Source organism: Pongo pygmaeus, chromosome 7 (assembly GCF_028885625.2).
Source record: "Pongo pygmaeus isolate AG05252 chromosome 7, NHGRI_mPonPyg2-v2.0_pri, whole genome shotgun sequence".
In the NCBI taxonomy this organism is placed as follows: domain Eukaryota; kingdom Metazoa; phylum Chordata; class Mammalia; order Primates; family Hominidae; genus Pongo; species Pongo pygmaeus.
Genome location: NC_072380.2, coordinates 40976441 through 41002535, shown reverse-complemented (window position 1 = coordinate 41002535; position 26095 = coordinate 40976441). Strand labels below are relative to the sequence as shown.

Here is a 26095-nt window from a genome sequence, read left to right as displayed (position 1 = left end):
GAAAGTATACTTACAGTGAGTTAGGCAATAGAACATTGATCAGCAATAGAAACAAAAAGAGCCAAGAGAATCTGAAAAATAAAATATTCAAAGTGAAAAATATACTGGCTGAGTTTATAACATGAATTGGTTTTAAAGAGAGTGAACTTGAAATTAAATAGGTACTATCGAATCTTAAGAACACAGAGAAAAATATTTTTAAAAATTAAAACACAGTATGTGGGACAACATCAAAAGTCTTTCATATGTGAAAGAAACACATTTGCATGTTTAAGAAGCTCATGAATCCTAAGTAAGATAAATATAAAGAAAACTACACCTAAAATTATTACATACATTAATACCTCACTTAATGTCTTCAAAAAGTTCTTGGAAACTGAGACTTTAAGTGAAAGCCCTACAGCAAGTCCTCAAAGAAGATCATTTTGTTCAACTTTGTTTTGTTGATGAGAAAAAAATCGTTTCTTTATACATTGTCTCATTAAAGTCACAATTTCTAAGAACGTATTGACAACATTAAGTGAGAACTTACTGTACATAATGTTCAAATTGCTGAAGACCAAAGAGAAAGAGGAAAGCTTGAAAGCAGTCAGAGAAGAATTACACATTATATAGATGTCAACAACAATATGAATTATAACTGATTTCTCATTAAAACAAAAAATTAAATCCAGGATTGAGTAAAACTCTTTAAAGTACTGCAAGAAAAAAAAAAGACTGTTAATCTGTGAAAATATTCTTCAAGAATAAAGGTGTAATAATGACATTTTTAAATCAACAAAAACTAAAGAATTTGTTGACAGCACATCTGTACTACTGGAAATGTTGAAAGAAGTTCTTCAGGCTATACTGAAATACCAGATGAAAAATCAGATCTTCAAAAAAGATTGAAAATGACCAGCAATGATAAATACGTGTATTGGCATAACACGCTTTCTTTGTTCTTAATTTCTTTAAAATACATATGATTTTTATTACTCCTTTAAGAAACTGAGACATACCCAGCTACTTGGGAAGCTGAGGTGGGAGGTGGTTTGAGCCTGGGAGGTAGAAGTTGCAGTGAGCCGAGATTATGTCATTGCACTCCAGCTTGAGTGAGAGAGCCAGAACCTGTCTTAAAATAAGTAAATAAATAATAAATAAATACTGAGACATAATTCACACACCATAACATTTACCATTTTGAATTATACATTTCAGTGGTTTTTAGTATATTCATGAGGTTGTGCAACTGTGAACAAAATTAATTTTAGGGCGTTTCACCATTTCCCATTATTCCCTCACCATAGCCCCAAGCAACCACTAGTCTAGGTTTTATCTCTGTGGGCTTGCCTATTTTGGACATTTTATATAAATGTAAATGTAAAATATGTGCCTGTTGTGTCCCTTTTTTATTGATACATAATAGTTGTACATATTTATGGGGTGGATTTTTTTTTATTCATACATGCTGCCCGTAATGATCAAATCAAGGTAGTCTCAATATTCTTCACTTCAGATATTTAGCATAATGTGTTTAAGGGTCATTTATATTGTAGCATGTATCAGTACATCATTCGTTTTTATTATTTAATGATATTTTATTGTGTGGATACACTTTTTGTTTATTCATTGGTGGACATTTAAGTTGTTTCTATATTTTGACTATTATGGATAATACTGCTAGGTACATTCATGGGAAAGTTTTTGTGTGGATGTATGTTATCAGTTCTCTTGAATATATGCCTAGGAGTAGAATTGCTGGGTCATATGATAACTCTATATTTAACTTATTAAGTAATTGCAAAGTGTTTGCAAAAGTGATTGCACCATTTTACATTCCCACCAGCAATGTATAAGTGTTCCAATTCGTATACATCTTTGTCAACACTTATTATTATCTACCTTCTTTATTCTACCTATTCTAGAATATGACATAGTAAGTCACTGTGGCTTTGATTTACTTTTTACCTGATGGCTAATGAGATTCAGTGTCTTTTCATGTGTTTATTGAACATTTGTAGATCTTCTGGGAGAAATACCTATTCATATCCTTTACTCAGTCTTTAATTGAGTTATTTGCCTTTTATTGTTGAGTTGTAAGAGATTTTTATGTAGTCTGGATACTGGATTCTTATCAGATATATGATTTTCAATTTTGTCTCTCATTCTGTGGACAATCTTTCAATTTAACAATACCATCTGAAGCACAGACATTTTAAATTTTAATTAAGTTCCATTTCTATATATTTTTCTGTTGTTGTTGTTTGCATTTTTTTATCACATTGAAGGAAATATTGCCTCATCTAATTGTCACAAAGATTTACATCAAAATTTTATTCTAAGAGTTTCATAATTTTACTTCTTACATTTATGTCTTTGATCCATTTTGACTTAATTTTCTATGTGATTTGAGGTAAGAATCCAACTTTATTCTTTTGCATGTGGAATTTAGTTGTAATGGTACCATTTGTTGAAAAGACTTCTCTTATTGCATTGTCATGGCATCTTTGCTGAAACTCAATGGACCATAAATGTATGGGTCTATTTCTAGCCTATCAATTCTATTCCATTAATTCATATGTCTTTTTTTTTTCTGCAGCACCGCACAATCTTGATTACTGTAGCATTGTAGTAAGTTTTAAACTCAAAAAGTGTCAGTTCTCCAATTTTGTTCTTTTTTTTCCAGACTTTTTTGGTGTTTTGGGGTCTTTTTAATTTTCATATGAATTTTAAAGCCACCTTGTCAAGGCAGCTAGGATTTTGGTAGGGATTGTGCTGACTCCGTAGATAATTTTGAGGAATATTGCCATTTCAGCAATATTAAGCCTTCCAATTTATGAACACAAAATGACTTTTCATTTATTTAGATTTTCTTTCAACAATATGTTATAGGTTTCAGTGTATAAGTCTTGCATGTGTTTTGTTAAACTTATTCCTAATTTTTTTTACACAATTGCAAGTGGAATTGTTATCCTAATTTTATTTTTGGACTGCTCATTGTAAATATGTAGAAATATAATTTTTTTAAATATAAATCTTGTATCTTGCAACCTTGCAGAACATATTTCCTAGCTCTAATGGTTTGTGTGTTGTGTGTGTGTGTGTGTGTGTGTGTGTCTGTGTGTGTAGGTATTCCTTAGGATTTTCTAAATACAACATCATGTTATCTCCCAATAGAGAGTTTTACTACTTCTTTTCCAATACAGGTGCATTTTATTTAATTTTCTTTCCTAACAGTACTGGCCAGAACCTACAGTACAATCTTGAATAGAAGTGGCAAGCATGGACATACTTGTCTTATTTCTGATCTTAGGGAGGAAGCTTTTAATTATCACTATGAAGTATGATGTTAGCTGTGGATTTTTTCATAAATACTCTTTATCAGGAGGAATTTTCTATTATAGTTTGTTGAGTGTTTTCAGCATGAAAGGGTGTTGTGCTGTGTCAAATGCCTTTTCTTTATCCACTGAGATGATCAGGTGATATTTATCTTTTATTTAATTTATTCCATGAATTACATTTATCGATTTTCATATGTTAAACCAACCTTGCATTCCTGGTGTAACTGCCACTTGGTTATAGTGTATTATCATTTTTAGGTTTCTGGATTTAGTTTGCTAGCATTTTGTTGAGAATTTTGATGTCTATTTTTATTAGAGATGTTGGTCTGTAGTTTTCTTTTTTTTGTGGTGACTTTGTGTGGTCTTGGTATCAGGGTAATACAGACCTATAGTGAGTTTGTGAAATTTCAGGGTTAAACAATGAAAAAGATATGACCAGTAGCACACATAAGCTTTATGTATGTGATGCTTTGATAGGCTTGTATGCAAGGGAAGTGCCTCTTTGCATGCATTTCACAGGCTACAGTGTGAGAATCACTACCCAGAACAGGAGGAGGTCCAGGAAACTTCTAAAGGAGAAGATAATCAGAGAGGGGACTTGACTGTATAGGTAATGTTGCTCAGCAGCATGGCAGGGAGTCTCTGGGCTAGAGAGCCATGAAGGCAGTGGTGGCTTTGCATCTTTTATAGCTACAAGATTTATTTTGCCTATGGCTAGCAGCTGTTGAGCGCAGTTTCACAGGGTATGCAAAACAGGCAGGCTCAATGTGACAAAAATATGCTTACCTGGCTCTATTTAATACAAATGAATGCATAAAAAATTTGAGTTTGGTTCTGGTGAGTTTTGTGCTAACAGATCTCAGCCTGCTATGAAGGAGGAACCAACCTAGGGCCAACATACAGGTGCCATCTTTGGCTCATTTGTATGACAGCAGCTTATAGAGTGAGTTGGGAAGCATTTCCTCTTTTCCTGTTTTTAGAAAGACTTTGTGAAGGATTGGTGTTAACTTTTTTTAAAATAGTAGAATTCACCAATGAAGCCATCCAGTCTGACTCTTTTTTTGTATGAAATATTTTTGATTTCTAAGTCAGTGTCTTTAGTTGTTATAAGTCTACTCACACATTCTATTTTTTCCTGAGTCAGTTTTGGTAGTTTCTTTCTTCTATGAATTTATCTGTTTTAAGTAGGTTGTCTTATTTATTGGCATGCAATTTTCCATAGTATTAACTAACAATCCTTTCTATTTCTGTAAGATCATCAATAAGATCATTAGTGATGTCCTCTCTTTCATTTTTTAGTTTAGTAATTTGTGAGTTATCTCTTTTTTGTCAATTTAGCTAGATATTTATCAATTTTGTTTCTCTTTTCAAATAATCAACTTTCAGTTTTGTTGACTTCCATTATTGTTTTTCTATAATCTATTTCATCTTCTTCTATTCTAATGTATTATTTCCTTCCTTCTGCTTTCGTTGAGTTTTTTCATTGAGTATTTTGCTCTATTTCTAGTTTTTAAGATAGAAGTTTAGTTATTGAATTGAGATCTTTCTTATATTTTTAAATATATATATTTACAGCTATAAATTTCCCTTCAAGTACTCCTTTTGCTGCATCCTGTAAGTTTGGATATATTGTTTTCATTTTCATTTATCTCAGTATATTTTTTGCTGTCCATTTTTATTTGTAACTTGATCTATTGGTTATTTAAGAGTGTGTGGTTTAATTTCTACTTAGTTTTGGATTTCTCAAATTTCCTTTCTTTACTGATTTCTAATTTTGTTCCATTATGGTTAAAGAATATACTTATCTGATTTTAATCCATTTCAATTTATTAAGACATGTTTTATGGCCAAACATATGATTCGTCCTAGAGAATGATTCATGTGCACTTGAGAAGAATATGTATTCTGTTGCTGATGAGTGAAGTGTTCTACAGATGTCTCTAAGGTTTACTTGGGTTATAATGTTGTTCAAGCCTTTTATTTCTTATTGATCTTTTGCTAATTGTTCTATCCATATTGAAAGTGGAGTAGTGAAGTCTCTAACTATTACAGTTGAATGATCTATTTCTCCTTTAAATTCTATCAGCTTTTGCTTTATGTACTTTTGGGGCTCTGTTCTTAGGTACATATATGTTTATAACTGATGAATTGACTGTATTATCATAATGAAATGTCCTTTGCCTCTAGACAAATTAAATTAAATTGACAACAATAAACACAATTTATTAAATGGATACTTATTATTTTAAATTGGTTAATATAAATTACACTGTCAACTATATAATCGACTGTAAAGTTGATTAAATATTAATAAAATTGACAACTATCACATAAAGAATAAGACTGTAAGGTTTTTATACTTTATGGAAAGTGATACAATATTAATTCTAAGTAGAATAAAAAGTTAAAGTATGTTTACAATAATACTTAGAGAAACCACCATGAAATACAAAGAAATATAGCGAAAAAGGTAACTGATAAATAAAAATGACAGTCTAAAAAATTCAATTAAATGAAAAAAAGCACAAAGAGAGGAACAGAGAAGCAAAAAATAGATGAGATAAACAGAAAACAAGTAGTGAAAATGGAAATCCTAAATTTAATCATCTTAGTAGTTACATTAATTATAAGTGAATTAAACACTTACAAAGCAAAAATTTTCAGAATATATAAAATTCAAAGCACAACAAAACCAGTCCTCACTGATTTCTATATATTAATGGTTTATAATATATATTAGGACCTATATATTAGTGGTTTATAATGGAGACACTTCTTTGTGTGAACTTATTACAAAGGAGATGCTTATCTATTATGGTGTGAATAACTCACAATAAGGAGATTATGATTCTCCTGGTAAATAAGTGTATTATCTGTGTATCACTCTGTTGTATTATTGTTACATTGCTATTTACATTATAGATACATATTACTGTATATGGCTATATACATACAACTGTGAATACTATACTTTATGGATGATTTAAGTTTATTCAAAGACAATTTTGGTTTTAATGCATTTGTATCTCATATGAATATTGCACCTGCCATGAATTGTCACTCAGTTGTATTTAGCTCACCTCTCTGTATGAATCTCAGCCAGTGTTGGAGATGTTACATCCAAACTTGAAGCATTTCAATTATATCTCAATCAGGCATTTCCTTGAATACTTTCATCCTAAGGTGCTCCAGTTTTTAGGCTAAGAATTCTTTTCTCCAGGCAGCAATATGGCTGGACATAAAGTTTCTCTTCTATAGATATTTTCTTCTCTATTTTTACAAATGTTTATTTAAATAAAGACCATTACTGCAATGGACCTACATTTTCCGTGTGTTCTATTTAGTTTTATATATTCTTCTCTCTAATCCATCAAACAAAACTTCCTTAAACACAATATTGATTATGTCATGGTTTTTCCTAAAACCTTAATTTTTCCCTCAAATACTGCTTGTTTAGTAAAGTTGGGTTCTTTCTTATCTCAATAACTTAAAATTTTCATTCCTATCCATGTCTTATTTATCTTCTGAATAAACATTTTATTTTAGAATAGTTTTAGATTTACTAGAACATGGTGAAGATAGCACAGTTTATATATATGCCACAACCAGCTTCTCCTGTTATTAACATCTCACATTTGTCACAATTAATGAGCGAATATTTTACATTATTATTAACTAAAGTCCATAGTTTATTCAGATTTCCTTAATTTTTACTGAGTGTCCTTTTTCTGTTTCAGAATCCCATATAGAATACTATATTAAATTTATTCATCACCTATTTTTAGACTCCTCCTCTTGGCTGTGACAGTTTCATAGGCTTTCCTTGTTTTTGGCGATTTAATAGTTTTGAAAACACTGGTCAGATATTTTGGAGAATGCTCCTCGACTGGAATTTTCCTGATGTTTCTCTCAGGATTAGACCGGGATATGCGTTTTTGAGAGAAAGACCACAGAGGGAAAGTCCCATTTTCATCACATCATATCAAGTGTGCATACTATTACCATGATTTATTGCTGCTGATGTTGACTTTGGTCACCTGGCTCTTGATCGTCTTGGTCACTCTTAGTCATCCTGTACTCTTTGGAAAGAATTCATTATGCACAGCCCAGCCTTAAGGAGTGGGGAGTTATATTTCACCTCCTTGAGGGTGGAGTATCTACGTAAATTATTCAAAATAATTCTGCATGTGAGGTTTATCTATCCTCTTTGTTTATTCAGTCATTTATATTTGAATAAACTCATGGATATATTTATTTTACACTTCATATTATAATCTAATTCTACTGTGATTATTTTACTGTTCAAATTGCTCTAGATTTTGCTATTGGGAACTCTTTTTATTGGCTCCCCTGTGCCTTTGATATACTCAAATCACTTTGTGTGTGGGTGTGTGTGGTTTTTTTCTGTACTTCCTTATTTTCCAGCACAACAAGATGCTCAAGGCTCGTTTTGTAAATTTCCTTCCTCAGTCCTAGAAATAGCCATTTCTGAAAGGAGTTCCAGTCCTTTTTTTCTGGAGAATGATATTAGAAACTAAGATTTGGGTGCTAGGTTGCTTGCTTAGCTTAAATGATTTTCTCTTTTTTATTCCATCTAATCAAATTCTTTCCCTTCAAATATTTTTTTAAATGGCATCTATACCTTTAAGCTTATTCATTCCTCCACTATAAGCTTAGAGTCTCCTAAATGGTCTCCCTCTTCAACCTATTTTCTACATGGCAACTATAGAGATTTTTATAAAATACAAATCTCATTATGCCATTACCCTGGTTTAAAAACCTTCATAATCTCAGTATTGTCCTCAGGAGAAAGTTTAAACTTAATATTGCTGGAAATGTTTTTGGGATCTGGTTTCTGGATTCTATTTTCCTCTCCAACTTCACCTCTTAAAAATTCTCAACCTTGGTTTACACTGCATCCTTACTAAAATTATTTTCATTTCTTATGAGCCTTTGCATAGTTTTTTTTTCCTGGAACACTGACCTTACTCCTTTTTTTTTTTGGCACACAAACACACAAACACACACACGCACACTCTTACTTCACTTTGTAGATTTCTACTCAATTTTCAACTTTTTCCTTAAATGAGCATCTTTTGGGGAGTTTTCTCTAGAATGCTTCCAGGCTGGGCTCGCTTCCTCTCTCCACAGGGCTCTGTACAATTGCAGCACTCATTGCAATGGGCAGTAATTACCATTTTACTGTCTCTTCCCTCTGGACGGAGTTTGCGATGGCAGAGACCTTGTATCTTTGTTTCATCATTGTATGATTAACATTTAGCACAATATCTGTCACTTGATATGCACTAAAGAAATATTTATTTAGTGAATCGATAAATGATCCATGCTAGCTTCAGGATGTAGTGGTCACTGACATATTTCTAAAGAAATATGGTTTTCCAAGTGTTAAATATGTATTAATTTTTGTAGGCAAAGCATGCTTCAGTATGAGACATCTCCTCCACAATGGAAAAATGAGAACAGTTACTGAAGATCATCTGTGGTTACTCATAGTTAGGCAGAGTTCCTGGCTTTCTTTGTTCTTCATTGCCACCGTGGAAACAAAAGGCAGATGAAAGCTTCTCGACTGCTTGGGATCAGTTCTTATCTAGTGTGTGGGCACAGACATGTGCTTGGTTAAACACACTGGGAAGCCAGCCATGGAGAAATGTACAGGAATTCTAAAGCTGCAAAGGAATTTACACCTGTACCTCATAGCTCAGAATAGAACATGGCATCCATGGTATCTTCAAATTCCAAAACTTCTCCACTTTCATCCTGAGAGTTATGCACTCATGAAGAATCTAACACAGGAACAAGTAGATAAGGTTTGACTTTGCCTACTCATACCCTTTTTTTACTCACAGAAAACTTTGGTATCTTTTAAATATCTTCCCTAGGGAAACTGGGACAGTCATTTTGGTCTCATGAAATACGGCTTATATGTGAGGTTTCCAGAGCTGCTAGAATGGAAATGATCTCTGCTCCTTCTGAACATATGCACAGCAGTGCTCCTCCTCTAAATCTGGTAGTATATTGTACACATTCCCTCCAATCCTCTTGACTTAGCTCACATATCCTGGGGTTGGAGACATGGAGAGAATATTAATAGCCCTCCTCTAGCAGATAGCTTTTCTAGGGAAGAGGCTAAACTTGCCACAACTTTGCCAGGTTGTTCTGATGAAGGAAGAACATACTTGTGTATTAGGTTTGAAAATAATCTTTACCTTGGTACTAGATAGAGTTAATGATATGTTGTCTTAAAGAGATGACCCTATTTGACCCAGTGAGAAAACTGGGACAGCCAAATGGTCTGAAGTATTTGGCTTCTCTAGTCTCCTGGTAGCCACATTGACTGTGTATGTGTGATGTCTCTCTCAGCCACAATAATTAGGATGACTAAATGCTTAATTATTTTTCCTACTCTTTGCCCTTGATAACCTAGCATAACTTTTGTTGGATACCTTATATTATTGAATGTTCACCCACTAGAACAGTGTGCCATTTGGTGCAGGTATGAATATTTTTATGGCCTCTAAGTTTATCAGATAAAGTACCAGATGATTAATTGAATTTGAATTTCAGATAACAACTCTTTTAACCTACGTACAATAAGTATGCAGGTATTTGGGACATACTTGTACTAAAAATCTGTTTGTTATTTATCCAAAATTCAAATTTAATTGCGCATCCTGCATTTTTATTTGGTAAATTTGACAACCTTAATGACCTGCCTACTTTTTCAGGTTTAAGTATCTTTAAAAGTTTAAATTTCAATCAAATAAATAGTATAAGGCCATTTTAGAGAGAGGAAATGAGTTCACTTTATTTTTATTTATTTTATTATTATCATTATTTTAGACGGATTCTCACTTTGTTGCCCAGGCTGCTTGTTCATGATCCCAAAATTTGTAAAGTCATTTAAAAAAAGAATAACTGAAACCTTATATCCTTTGACTAATAAATCCTAGAGTTCTAACAGGCAGAGTGCCTGTACTTAAAAATACTGTATTGTATACTTAAAAATTTGCTAAGAAGGCAGATCTTACGTTAAGTGCTTTTATCACAATTAAAATAATAAGAATAAATAAAGAGGGCAGAGGAAACACAAAGGTGATGAATGGGTAAGAGCACAGATTGTGGTGATGGTTTCAAAGGTGTACATTTAGCTCCAAATCCATCAAGTTGTATACATTAAATATTTACAGGTTTTTGTATGCCAATCCTACTTCAATACAGTAGCTTCAAAAATAAAAGAATAAAATCACTAAAACACTGTTTTTTAGAATAATTCTTTTCTGTACAAATTCTTGAAACATTTAAAGTGTGCAAAAAAATCTGAGCTTTTCTTTCATTCCCATTTGTCTAACAGGATTTGGAAAGTCACCTAACCGAAATAAATGTAAATGTTTTTTCCACATAAAGTTTGACTTTTTTTTCCCCTTATATTGTGACATCAAAGCCTCAGCCATCTTCTCTTTTCTTTTAAAAGGCTTTTAGTGGTAATTTTGCTCATTTAGCAATGTGACCAGTTAGCACCTTTGCTACACTTTTATCCACAGATAGATTATTTTATCAGCTGCCTTGACACAGATCTCTAGAGATATTGGAACTATTTGACATATATTTACAAAATAATTCTTACTGTGATTAAGCTAGCTTTAGTCATGCTTTTAACTGTTTAGGAAATTTGGTTTGTAAAGTTGATGAATTCTTATGCAAGTCCTGTGAACCCTGTTCTATTGTAGTTGCTGCTGCTGTATAGTCTATCTTTTTTTTCTTTTCTATTTTTTTTTTTTTTTTTTGAGATGGAGTCTCCCCCTATCACCCAGCTGGAGTGCAGTGGCACAATCTCGGCTCACTGCAACCTCCACCTTGCGGGTTCAAGCAATTCTCCTCCTGCCTCAGCCTCCTGAGTAGCTGGGACTACAGGCATGCACCACCATTCCCCACTAATTTTTGTATTTTTAGTAGAGTTGGAGTTTCACCATGTTGGCCAGGCTGCTCTTGAACTCCTGACCTCAGGTGATCCACCACCTCGACCTCTCAAAATACTGGGATTACAGGCATGAGCCACCACGCCTGGCCTCTATACTTTTTTTTTTAATAAAGGGAGCTAAGTTGACAAATACATTTTTTTCCTTTTTCTGGAACTATCCCAAGATCTTCCCAGAATTTTCCAGAACTATCAAGGCAAGTTTCTGATACATCTTTAAAATTACTTGGCAAACCAAACCTAGATATCAAAAAATGTTTTTTGTTAGTCTATTCATTAGCAGACACTGCTTGTGCTGCATTTGTGATGAGAACCATGCAGAGAGGTGACCTGTGGAATCATGAGACTGCCTCTGTGCAATCAAGATGGAGCCACTGGCAACTGTGTCTTTTCAAGTATCGCTAAATAAATGGACCTCTTGGATTCTGCTGAGCTACCATTCTAGCCTTCACATCCTCTGCAAAGTCATCCAGAACATTAAGACAGATATAAGGTGCTAGTGCTGTGGTTCATGCCTGTAATCTCAACATTTTAGGAGGCTGAGGCAGGAGGATTGCTTGGGCCCAGGAGTTCAAGACCAGCCTGGACAGCTTAGGGAGACTTCATCTCTACAAAAAACAAGAAAACTTAGTCGGGCTTGGTGGTGCACACCTGTAGTCCAAGCTACCCAGGAGGCTGAGGTGGGAGGATTACTTGAACCCAGGAGTTTGAGGCTACAGTGAACTATGATCTCACCACTGTACTGGGTGACAGAGTGAGACCCATGTCTCAAAAAAAATACATACATACATAAAATTTTAAAAAAGAAAAAGAAAGATGGATATAACAGAATGAGAGAGGACCAGACAAGGGAGTTATTTGGGTTAGTTTTTTTATCCTTTTTAAAAAGATATCTCCACACTCTGTGTTCTCTCCTAGACCTTTCTATCGTATAATAATGTACAATAGAATATGTACAAAGAATGTGTGTATGTGTGTGTGTAACAAAAGGACTTAATCTTGTTAGCTTGAGACATGTATTCACCCTTAAAGATATGAGTGTTAGAGCCAGCAGGCAGGAACTCAGATACAGGTTCTCTGTAACTTCATTGTGTGTGTTCTTGAGTGTGTGTGTGTGTTCTTACCTTCTGTCACCCAATTTCCCTTCTTCCCCCTTTATTTTTTGTAGAAAAGTTATTTGGGAAAAATCCAACTTTACTTTGACCCCAAGAAAAATGAGATTTTGTCTTTTCATTCTACCTTTATGAAAGATTGTTAGGAAAATATCCTTCACGGCCAAGAGTTGTAGTAATTCCAAAGCTCAAGACTCTCCACTAAGCTGGAGCGCTAGGTAGCTGGAGATTCCGATGTCGGCTAAGGATCTCGGAGTCTACCTGGGCACATCAGCCCCAGCCAGGCTTTGACGTTTCACAGACCATCTCCAATCTCATTCAAAAACCCCTGGGAAACTTTACTGGAGCACAGTCTTTATATCTCCAATTTTCATAACTAGATTAAGGAATGTGCAAAGCAGTGATAGATAAGAAATTTAAAAAGCTAAAAAAAACAAAAAAACAGCAAAGCTGAATGCAAGAATTCCTTCTGAAGAGTGGCCGGTCCATGTTTCTCCAGGCTCCTGTCTGCAGCATATGTCCCTCCCATTGCCAGGTCAGCCCAAGAAGCAGCAGAGTCAGATACCTGGCCACGCACCTGGCCGAAGGTTGGCTGGAGGGGCGTCCTGCAGTCCACCAGCACAGAGGGTAGTATGGAAGTGCAGCAAGGCTACTGTGATGAAGAACACTTATTCCATGATGGTATCATCACTTAACAGTTATGTATTAGACTGATTGCAACTATCATAAACTCACAAAAGCTTTTCTGTTGACTTAATATTTATAATGTGCATTCTCTTCATTATACTTTTTTATTCCCCATACTTATTACCTTGTACATTTACACAGGATTCTCTATTTAAAAGAAATCCAAATAGTGGATATAATCATTGCAGAGCCTCTGGTTGGTGTTCCATTTTCTCCATAGGATCAGAAATTTTTCTGAGGCCTTCACATGCAGGCACACCCTGACAGATGTAAAATTGAGAAGTGGGTGAAATTTGACTTTCATGACTGCACTTGCTTCCTCTGATGCCTTTTCAAGCCTCAGAGTCACTCTTGTGGTACTTGTCTTCTTGGTTCCCATTGATTCTCTGAACACTGTTCCTTATAACAAACATAGATAGTCTCAGAGTCTGATAAATGGGTGCTTTATTGTAGAAGAGACTTGGTGGATTTCCTCTCCTAGCAGAGGTGGCTTTTAACCCTTACTTGAACTGTGGAATGAAAGACTCTATCTCTTATTAAATGAGTATAAATTAAAGACAAATGTAAGATGTGTCTATTGTTTTAACTTTATCTTTAATTGACAAATCATAATTGCATATATTTTGGAGTACAAGGTGATGTTTTGATACATGCACCCATTGTGGAATGATCAAATCAGGCCAATTAACATATCCATTACCTCACATATTTATCATTTCCTTGGGGTGAGAACATTCAAAATCTACTCTTTTCACCATTTTGAAATATACAATACATGATTATTAACTATGGTCACTATATTGTACAATAGATCACCAGAACCTCTTCCTCCTGTCTAACTGAAATGGTGTACCCTTTGACCAACGTCTCCTCTTTATCCATTTACTGATCTTGCTTCAGCCTCTGATAACCACCATTCTACTCTCTTTTGCTATGAATTCAACTATTTGAGATTCCACATATGAGTGACATCATGTGGCATTTGTCTCCCTGTGTCTGACCTAGTTCACTTTGCATAATGTTCTCTAGATTCATCCATGTTGTTGAAAATGACAATTTTTCTTTCTTTTGAAAGACTAAATAGTATTCCATTTTGTAGGTCGGCATAAAAGTCTTCCCAATACTTCTTAAAATATAGCACGTGGTATATACTACTGTACTCACTAGCCTCCTAGGGATCAGTGCTTAGTAGCAAGGTGGGTCCAGGAAGGACCGCTCCACCTGAGTCACGTGTGTGGTTTTCCCAGGTGTTCTTAAATGCAGTCATTTGTCCAGGTTGTCATCATGGTCTGAATTGCCATAGTGCCTCTTTCTATTCTGTAGCTTCTATTGCAGCAAATGACCCACCTAGTAACTATTTTAATATGGCATTGAGGAATTTATGTTTCTAAAATTAATATTAATTATTCTCTAATTGAATCCCCTTAATCTTCCTCTCTCTCTCTCTGGGGAGACAAGGAGTGGTAGGTGCACAACTTGAAGGAATTACATATTAATGCCTTGGTTGAGGTCACTTTGTCCAGACCTTGGTTGATTCAGAGACTTGACTTTAGAAATCCCACATTTGCTGGGATGTCAGCCTCTTCAAGTTTGAGTCAGCCTCACTGTCAATAATTCTGATTTGGTGCTCAGCAATTCCCATGTTAACTGTTGACTTTTATTGTGTTTCTAAAATTGCTTCCATTCTGAGAATGATTTGAAAATAATTTTATGTTATTTTATTTTGATTGTATTACCGTGGCATTCCCTCGGACCACTTCTCTAACATTTGCAATTTGGCTGAGAAATGTGGTTTCAAGACAGAGAAGACATTTCAGGACTTCTGTGTGCCCACATGGGAAGGGGAATCACAGAGTTATTTTTTTTAAAACCTATTTCATTATTTTTTATATTTAGGACTCAGACTCTCGTCCTCTTTTTGGAATTTTTCAAGGTGATTATTTTTTTCCAGGAAGTACACCTTCAAGTCTCAGCTAAAGAAGCAATTACTTTTTAAAGATACCTAGTTTTGCATTCGGCAGCTCTCAGATCAGAAATAGGTATTGTGACTCCCTCTGGAGGGAGGTGTTCGTTAAAAAGATAAAAAGTTTTCACTTTAAAAGTTGGCAATTGTGTCTCATGAATTTGGTGGAATTAAAATTGATCCTGGGGCCCCAGTCCCTCATTAAAGATTCCTCAGTGCTCCAAATGTTCCCCATTAGGCTGCTACTTGATCGTCTAAGACAAACTCTTCCCTGCAGAGGATCCATTGTCAGTGGTTTCTCTTTGGTACTCAAAGCTCCACCGTTTAATTACAAGCTCTTCTAGGCTCTGTCAGTGGTGATTGCCACCCTGTTTCTCTCCTCTGATAGCCCCTGAGGCTCTAGCAGCACAGCACATTATCCTCCTTTTCTAAGTTGTTATTATTTTCCTGAAAGAATAGTGGAAGCAGCTGTAGAAATGTGAAGGCATTTGAAGCTGACCTGAACACCAAAAAAAACCCACTGTAAAGGCTATGTTGATTGGGTTTGTCAGAATACATTGAGCACTGGCTAAAAAACGTGACGGATATGTGCAGGACTTGAGGCAACTCTTTGGGTTGATGTCGAGATGCGGATTTTTCCAAACTGAAAGCTTTTGTGAGCCATGCTTCAACCCCTACTGCTCAGCGAAGTCAGTTTTTCAATTGCAGTCCATTTTGTGAGTGCAAGCCAGTTTCTCAAGATGAAAAGGGCTGCAAACCGTCTGTGTGTGTATGTATATGTATATGTGTGCTTACACAACCTCACATTTCTAAGATATTTTCTCATGTCCACTAAATTAAAAAGCAATTGAATATTGAGAGGCATGTTTGAATCATTGCAGGCTCTTTGGGGGAATATCTTGAATTTTGATTGCTAGACTTGTTCACAGTTCTGCACAACACACCTTACAGCAGTCAGATAGGAAACTTAGTCAAACGTCTCTAACCTTGAGATGAATCTGAGCCACTGCTACTTTTTCTTGAAGGTGATAACAGAGGCCCCCAAACTGTTCCAGAACTCAGAAATCTTTTCCCCTCTCCAACTTTTACTAATTAGGTTACGGTTTGACTTTTAAAAGCTGTCCTTTTAAAATGTTGCCTTTCAGATCACATCGACAAAGACCATGTCTATTAGTCATTTACCCTACAATAGCAAATATTTTTTAGGAGCCTTTTCATGGCTGTGACACCAAAGTTAAAGACAAGGTCATTGCAGATGTACAGTGCTTTTTCAGAGTTGCAGAATTAATAAATCAAAAAGCAGCAATTCAAACCTAGGACTTCCATATTTAAGTCTGGTGCTCTGAGACATTGCCACCATGCCCTCCCTGAGAAATACTTAAAATATATATTTATTTTACCGCTAATACCAGGGAATAGAGGTTTTGATTACTTGCATCAGAGGATGGGCATCTTGGAACAGAAGTATGCCTGAGGTTGGGACTGAAATGTGTGTGAGAATGTATCTGCGTATGGTGGGGTCGGGGTGTTCTTTGCAAAGAAGCAAGTGACAGCACTTTGAGGTGTGAGTGTATGTCTGTGTGTGGTGGGGTGTTCTTAAGAGGCAACAGGGGATTGTTAGGGACAGAATGAGAGGCAGAGAGTCAGATAAAAGGTAACAAGGACATAATTTCCCCTAGTTATCCTACCCACTTGTATTCAGGCCCCTAGCGGAAGCAATGACTAAGACTCATTGAAAATCATTCCCTAAGCCATCTTTTATATTTTGATGCCTTGGCTAAGTGATCCTCTCAGAAATCACATAAATGAAATTGCTTTGTACAGGTTTGGGAGAGAAAACCTGAAACACTGTTGTTTACCAGATTTTTTTGGAATTCAGTTACCTGTACCGTAGTTGAACAGTGTACTCATAGATCCCCAGGAAATTGCTGTTCTTGCCTTTAAAAAGATCTCTCATCACCTAAATCGGGAGACAGAATGGAGACATATAATTGGATTCCAGAAATATTGCTACAAAACCCCTATAAATATGTACAAATTAATATACTGCAAATGAAGTGCAAGGTGCTGAAGGCATGTGTGTAATGGGCTCATCAGAGTCTGCAGGAAGCTAGATTGCAAAATAAATCACGCATCGGTATCTTTTCTGTAACTGTATGGATGGCTCCACTCTTCAGACGCTTTTATACACAAGTGAGTTGTATGAGATTATTGGCGTTTGCTTGTTTTTTTGTGAAGTGATAAGGTATCATCAATGCAAAGAAGGTAATTGGTCTTAAGATCACCATGGTAAATGATTCCTCAAGAAAGGAAACCTCTACCAGAAAACAGCATGCGTTCTCTGCCCAGCTCCTTGCATATAGAATTAAAACTTCTGGAGTCCCTTAATTACATGTAGGATAACTGCTTGATGCATAACATTATTGCTTTGGCTTACATTTAAATTTCTGGGTGAAATAAAGGATGTGGAAATAATCTTTCTGTGGGATTGGTGTTACAGGAGTGTTCTGTGTTGTAAAAAATGATTCTTTAGAGTTGAGTGCAAATAGAAAATATTTCTCTCTAGCTATTTTATGGAGACAAACTGAAGTAATAAAAGCCTCAGATTCATTCACATCATGCTTAGATGCACAGAGGAATCAGGTTCTTTGTCTAGACTTACAGGGTCTTTTTCAGGAACCTCTACCTACTTGTGGACCAGGAAGAGATTAACTTCATTCAGTCCAATGCTGTTTAAAGCTCCGTTGTACTGGTGTTTAAACAATCTTTTTAGAGAATTCTCCATCTCTCAGATATTTGCCAATTTGCCCATACCTTTTGTTTTGCTCCTCTCCATAACTTTTTTTTAAGATAATGTTTTTGCCCCTTTACTTTTCATTCATTTCTACCTTCCCAATAACTTCTTCAAAAATGTGCTTGGGTGCATGTGGACAGCAGTGGCTCATGTGACCTCAGGGTCCAGGGGAGGTCCTCGGACTCAGTGTGTCCTTCATCACTGCTGACTTCCCAGGAGATGTCACTCAGCTGCCTGGTTGCTATTTCCTGGTGGCATTTGGAGTTGTCACTGAGGTAACTCATATCTAAGCTGCTTTCCGAAAACGGGCAGAGCTTCATGGTTCTCCTGGCTTACATGGACTCACGTCTGCCCCTGCAGATGTAGTGGACATCTTGAGACTCTGCCTGTGACAACTATTTATCCTTGCCTGGTGAGCTGTCCTGAAGCTATTCCTGTAGAATCATCTCATTCCCACTTAGCCAGTCCCCTTTGAGAAGCTCCCAGTCAGACTCAAACATGCTTCTGGTCCTTCTCTACACTATTAGGGAAGCTTGAAAAAGCTCAACCTCATGGCTTGCTCACACTAGCCTCACATTGCCCTGATGTTGTTACATTCCAGGTTGGTGCAGGGTAGCTCTGAGATGGCCATGGAGCGAAGATAGACCTTTTATGTGCTACCCTCACTAACTGTACTTCTGCCCAAATATTTCCCCATCTTCTGGTCACCCCTTGTCCCTCACTACTTCACACTGCCGAGGGTCCCAGTGGTTAAACACCTGTTTTCCCTAAATCATATCCTCTCTCTGCCATCACATTGCATGTGTCGCTTTCCCACTTATCAGGTTTCCCACTTATCCGGGACAGAAGAGGTGTTTCTGCCCTGGGAGAACTCTATGAGTTGAATTGCTCAGGCTTGGTTTTTGGTCAGCTCAAAAGTATAGATTTGAGGGATGAATATGGGATTAATAACAGGAAAAACAAAGGAATTTTGAAAAATTTACATTCTAGACAACAGCTGAGCCCTCATGGCTATAGCGTTACTGTACAATTAGGTCTTGAAAGTCAAAAGATTAATGTTAATTTTTTCTTCGTATTTCTTCTTCAATAAATTGTAATCTTCTCGTCATCCAAACCTACCCTCCCAGCCCTGGAAGATTCTTGGGACAAGGAGGATGAAAACCATCCACAGAAAGGCAAAAGAGGACAAGTCCATGACAGTGAGTCCTTGCTGTGTCTGGGACATTGAACAAGCTCAATAAGTAGTAATCTCCCTCCCCTTTAACTGAAATTAAAATGAAATCTAACCCACAACACCACTACATCAAATCTGTGTACATGTGGGAAATACAGAAAGGAGAATCACAGTTTTGATGAGTTATGGTGGTGAGGTTTTACATGGTTGCATTATTTTGCTAAGGTTGCCATAACAAACTGTCACAGCTGCGTAGCTTAAAACAAAAGAAATGGATTATCTCACAGTTTGTAGAGCAGACTTCAGAAATCCAGGTGTTGGCAGGGCTGTGCTCCCTCTGCAGGCTCTAGAGACTCATCCTTCCTTGCTTCTCCTGGCGTTCCTTGGCTCACAGCTACAAAACTCCAATCTGTGCTCAGCTTTACAGGGCCTTCTTCTCTTTGTCTCAGTCTTTCACAAACATGCTAATCTTTGGATTTAGGGCCCACCCTCCTCCAGGATGATCTCACCTCAAGATCCCTACTTTAATTACATCTGACGTCCTGAAAGGACATATCCTCTGGGAGTCCCTATTTAACCCACAACAGGGGCGTATGTTCTCTTTTATTATTTTCTTATTTTTGAGATAGCATTGTTTTTCACATTACCAACTAGTAATAAGGGGGGGAGAAAATGGTATGGCTTTCCAAAAAAAAAAAAAAATCTATAAAACTATTTTGCTAGGATTATTCCCCTTTTTAAAAACATTTTCTTGCCCTTCACTCCTGAAAAAGTTCTATGTGCCTGGCCTTGTTTTTATGGAAATCCTTGTATCTAAAAACAAGCTCTGTAAAACTGGTATTCCAAACCTCAGGCACCAAATACTTCACCCCAGGAATTCTCAGCCCAGTCTGTTCAACCACTAGACAGCCCTATAAATAGAATCACAAACATTTTTGGCTCTGCTTCACCAGTTGGACCAGGCAGGAAAGGCTCCCTGTGGTTGTTTCACTTGGAAAAAAAAAACTGGATTTGAGCAGAAACCTAGCTCCAGAGAAAGAAATCACTTAGCTCTTATGCATAGGTACAAGATGTCTGCAGGGCAATGTTGACTTGAGAGGTTTCGTCTGAGTATTTGAAGTGGGAGGATTCATCCTGAACTGAAAAATGGATTGCCATATCTCAGGGTAAGATTCCAGCTTAGTCTTGTGTTCAGACACCTTTTACAGCATAGCTCTCCTACCAGAAATCAGGTTTCCCATCCAATGGCTTAGAGCGTAAAACTCTCTCTAAATACCTAACTCCATTTCTCTTTCTCAATTTCCTCTTTTGCAAAATGAGAGTGGGTATCACATGGTACCATTATGTTGCTTCTATGTCAAAAAGTATTAAAGAATGTGATTTAACTTCTATCCCCCCCGTCTCCTGATCCCTCTATTAAAACATGGAACAATAGGCAGGAGCAGGCTAGACCAGGGAACTGCATATATCTTGCATTAAAACTGAGTAGAATTTAACAAGTTGCTCAGCTTTTCTAAGCCTTAGTGTCTAATCTGTGAAATAATGGCATCAAAGTAGGTAATTCTGGCCTGGTGCGGTGGCTCACGTTTGTAATCGCAGCACCTGGGGAGGCCGAGGTGGGTGGATCACCTGAGATCAGGAGTTTGAGAACAGCCTGGCCAACATGGTGAAATTCCATCTCTACTAAAAATACAAAAATTAGCTGGGTGTGGTGATTTACAGCTGTAGTCCCAACTACTCAGGAGGCTGAGGCAGGAGAATTGCAGAGGTTGCAGTGAGCCGAAATCTCGCCTCGGCACTCCAGCCTGGGCGAGAGAGTGAGACTCTGTCTTAAAACAAACAAACAAACAAACAAAAAAATAAAGTAGATAATTCCTATAAGCCTTCCCACCTCCCACCTCTCATATTCCGTTACAGTGTGGTCTAATATGATAGCCAAGAGCCACATGTTACTACTGAGCACTTGAAATGTGGCTAGTCTGAATGAAAAGAAACTGTAAGTGTAAAGGACACACCAGATTTTCAACACTTGCCATGAAAAAAAAATGTGCATTTCTAATTAATATTTTTATATTGATTACATGTTGAAGTGATAGTATCTGGATGCATTAGGTAAAACATATTACTAAAATTAATTTTACTTATTTTGTTTTACTTTTGACTATGGCGTCTAGAAAATTTAAAATTACACGTGGCTCTTATTTTGTTTCTGTTGTCCAGTACCACCCTATAATAGCTACGCAATACAGTTTAGAAACTAAAGTCCAAATGTTCAGAGTTACATATAGTGGTCATATGTCATGTGTGCATAAATTTGTGCACATGTATGCATTAACTGTGACTGGGGTTTTAGCGATGCTGTTGTAATATGGTACAGCTTACTGTATCTTTTCGTTTGTGTACATATGATACATATACCACTTGTATTCCCATTTTCCCACCAGTCAACCACTGCCAAATATTTCCCACTTCCTAGGATTGAACACAAGACTAATCGTCAGCATGATGATGTCCATGCTTAAATTCTGAGTTCCCCACGGTTTGGTTGTGTGAGTCTAGGAAAGTAAAGCGACCTCTTTGACCCTCAGTTTCTTCGTTTATGAAGTGGAACTGATAGCAGCTATCTTCCACATAGGATATACATGAGGTCTAGAGAAGATAATCCACTAAAGGCACCAATTCTAAGCCTGCTGGGAAATATGTTTTCAATGAAGGTGAGTTATTGTTTTCTAACTGTGGACACGTCTATAGGCAGGAGAGACATTTGAAGTATACAAATAAAAGTACTGTGGCTTTCTTATACCAGTTAACATAAACTTCTGTTTAAAGAAGAAAAGAAAACTTGCAGAAGATGGAATTTGGTCCAAACAAGAGAGAATTTGGATAAATACTGTTGAGGGTTGGACATTTCAGGTAGAGGAACCAGCATAAGTAATATAGAACCTCCCCTGTGGAGCAGAAAATTACTGAATAGGGATTGAAAGTAAGTTTTCTGAGGGGAGATAGAATTAAAATTTAAAAGGAACCATTGTGGAAGTCAGTGTGGCGATTCCTCAGGGATCTAGAACTAGAAATAACATTTGACCCAGCCATCCCATTACTGGGTATATACCCAAAGGATTATAAATCATGCTGCTATAAAGACACATGCACACGTATGTTTATAGTGGCACTATTCACAATAGCAAAGACTTGGAACCAACCTAAATGTCCAACAACGATAGACTGGATTAAGAAAATGTGGCACATATACACCATGGAATACTATGCAGCCATAAAAAATGATGAGTTCATGTCCTTTGTAGGGACATGGGTGAAACTGGAAACCATCATTCTCAGCAAACTATCGCAAGGACAAAAAACCAAACACTGCATGTTCTCACTCGTAGGTGGGAACTGAACAATGAGAACACATGGACACAGGAAGGGGAACATCACAAACCAGGGCCTGTTGTGGGGTGGGGGGAGCGGGGAGGAATAGCATTAGGAGATATACGTAATGCTAAATGACGAGTTAATGGGTGCAGCACACCAACATGGCACATGTATACATATGTAACAAACTTGCACGTTGTGCACATGTACCCTAAAACTTAAAGTATAATAATAATAAAATTAAAAAAAAAATCTCTATTGCAGGCAAAGTAAAAAAAAAAAAAAATCTTCCAATAAGAAAGGCATAGGGAAAAAAACTCAGAAGAAAATGAGAAAATATGTTCAGGGGATGAAAGAAAAAAACAAAGCCTGAAATTAATAACCTCAAAATAAAACAATATCTTTTATGAAATAAAAATCCAGATGCATGAAAAATGGACAAATCAATTTTTTACTCACTAAATAAATGTAAGGGACTATCTTAAAATGCAGAAATAAAAGAGGTTGATGGAAATAAAAGAAGGGAAAAAATAAGATAGAGGTTCAATCATGGAAGTATAACATTAAGTAAACTACTAGGAGTCCCAAAAAGAAAATAAAGAGGGCGAAGAGATGAACAAAGAATAAAGACATAAAAAAAAAAAAAGAAAAGAAAGCTTGAGGGTAGGATTTTCCCAAGCAAACATTAAATATATCTACACGTGATGTTTCATAGAAACGCAATCTTCATTTCCATCATACGGTGTCTCTTTACATCTATGTAGTTAGATTCTAATAGAAGTGATTCTGTATAGTAGAGATGTATGTTGGCATTTTTCTCTAGTGGATACTCCTTATTTTCATCCTGTCTAAGCCTAAAAGGACCCAAAAGTGATGTTGGAAGTAAAAATCCTTCTACTTTATGCCATTTCAGAATTTCCCCCTCTTTGCTCCAAGTTAGTAATCATGTCCTTTGAGGATGATGCCATCCAGCTACCAAACTTTACACCATCTTGTCAATCCCTCCACCAATTCCTCCTTCCCTCCTTTCCACACAAAATTTCACGCCTCGATCACAGCTTTCTACACTTACAAGTTTCTTAATTCCATAATAGCCATTCTCCATGTGGTCTTATAATAAAATGGATAGGAGGGCCGAGGCTTCCTATTTTCATTGTGTTATTAGCAGTATGAACTTGGATAATTTATTTAACTTCTCTGAGCCTAGAATAGAGATAATCATAACACACACTTCATAAGGTTATTACAAAGACAAAATGAAAGATTGTATATTAAATGCTTAACGCAATGCTTGGTGCACAGTAAGTCTTCCAAAATATTATTCAGTGTTAACAATCTTTTTAGTCCTTTGATCAATATATTACCGTCTTATCAATGCTTTCCTGTCTTCATCTCACTTCTTATTTAGCCTAGACATCAATATGTCTCTCTATCTTCAATAGATCTCTTCTTTGTACCCTTAGGTCTCTAGCCCTCTTGAGTTTATACCCTCTCAGGCAGACTTTAACTGCAAGGCATACTATGATCGAGATGTTGAGACTCCAATGGAGAAAATCTCCATAAATTAACAAAATCCTCCCTTAACTCTTAAATTAGACTCTAGCTCTTCTGTGTGTCCCTACAGAACACTTTTTTCCTTTTCTCTATGAGCAGACATTTCAAAGCCTGTTTGAAGTCTCTTTCTAACTCCACTACATTCCGTCACAGCAGGTGGCCTCCCCTCTCACTACAGAGACAAAATCATGATCTTCAAGCCTTAAATCCCTCAGGCTCCTGCCTTCACAGCTATGGACTTATCTTTCCCTCCCGCCCCATCCCCTCAAAGGATTCTCTAAGAAATAGGGCTGTATCAGTTGGAAAGCCTTATTAATATACCCATTTGTTGAACATAGGGAATGTTCATTGCTATGTAAGAAAAAAAGATACTTCTCTCAATGGATTTAAAATCTGAATAAGCAAGTTGAAATAACTCAAATATGAAAAACCATGTAGAAAGTATTTAAATCTCACAGGCATAAGATGTTTTAATTATATTCCCTGCTTATACGTGGTTGGAAATTTTTAAATGGTAGAAAAATTATAATTCAAATCATAGGTTGAATTATAATATTGTTAATAAATGTTATTGAATATTTTAGGAATACATATATTTTCTTCATCCACAAAGACAGTAAAACAATAAATATTTTCTCTGTGTGCGTATATTTATATATATGCACATGAACACATATATGTGTATACACGTTTGTGTGTATGTGTGTGTTTGTGTGTGTGTACTTGTCTTTTGCTTAAGCATTAGATTCTCATGCCTGGCTATGCTACAGATATATTTGGTTCTAAAATGTTCCAGTTATATAATGTGATGATACATTCTTAGTGTGCTTAGTGCCCTTGAAAATCTCAGCCTCTCTAATAGAACATTCCACAGCAACATTCTTAGCATGAATACAAATCTCAGATTTTCAAGGACAAACTGACTTCAAATATCCCAACCTACTGGTTGGCTGAATATTGATTGGTTCAATAATCATTTGCTGAGTATCTGCTAGGCCAGGCACAGTTCAGGGAGGGAATGAGCAAAGGTAGATGATGGCCATGCAATTTTACAAACAGAATTATCAGGGAGACCCATAAAGGGCGTCGATCATTCAGAGCAGGGTTATTAGGAGAAGCTTTAGAGTCATATGTCCTAAATTTGGGTTTGGATATTTAGTTCATCAAATGTATAATCCCATAGCTTCCCATTCTCTCCTTCTTTTACCCAAACTCCAAACTCAGTAAACTGTAGCTTCTCTGTGTGTAGCTGTCAATGGCCACCTCCAGCCTCCCTCCCCAGCTCCATCATAACTGGTGCCTGTCCATCCAATATCTCACATTAGCAATCCCAGTGTTGCTTTGTCTTCTCTAAAGATCCATGGGCATTTTTATTTGGTCACAGAGGCCTGACTTCACACCAGCAGGATAAAGATCTAGTCTGTTTCTCAATGTTATGGCTACAGGGGGATATCACAAAAAGAATCCTAACTAACCAGCTTTGCTAAGTCCACAGACATCGTGCATGTTTGCTGACCATGGCATGGAGGCAGGTGAGACAGGTCCAGAATCTGGGGCTGGCAGTTGGCAGCCTAGAGTCTACTCTGGGCCCTAACACAGAAGAGTTTTATATGTTTAGGAATTTTTCCTTTATTGGTTTCTTCCTTTAAGCATGAGGTCTAAAATCTCTTCTAGTGCTGCTGTTTCTAGAGAGTGGCGCCATGAATTCCTATGTTGTCAGAACCCTCATCTTACTAAGCTAGAAACACTTTTATTTCCTGTTGGTTTCTGAGATGCCACACTTACCTAGTTTTCTCCTCACTAGCTGCACTTCCAGGGCACCTTGGCAGCTCCTCTTTCGTACTTGATTCTAGAGAAGGAAGTGCCTCAGGGATTTCTCCTTAGTCATCTGCACTTTTCTTTGTATACATCTCCCTCATGCTCTTATTTAGCCCCGAGACTTCCAATCCAGTCTTTTTTTTTTTTTTTCTTCTGAGACAGAGTTTTGCTCTTGTTGCCCAGGCTGGAGTGCAATGGTGCAATCTCAGCTCACTGCAACCTTCACCTCCCGGGTTCAAACGATTCTCCTGCCTCAGCCTCCTGAATAGCTGGGATTACAGGCATGTGCCACCACACCA

General features: G+C 36.6%; 1 protein-coding gene and 1 long non-coding RNA gene across 10 annotated transcripts in view; one reads left to right on the top strand and one right to left on the bottom strand.

Annotated features, from left to right (window-relative positions):
- The window catches only part of ZMAT4 (zinc finger matrin-type 4), a 370785-nt gene that overhangs the window by 249465 nt on the left and 95225 nt on the right, over window positions 1–26095 (top strand). The window lies entirely within an intron of this gene.
- Window positions 1002–19469, bottom strand: LOC134739999 (uncharacterized). The gene is made up of 3 exons (XR_010127177.1): window positions 19335–19469; window positions 16965–17041; window positions 1002–1114 (listed from the first exon to the last, which is right to left on the bottom strand). It is a non-coding gene; the product is annotated as an uncharacterized LOC134739999 (long non-coding RNA).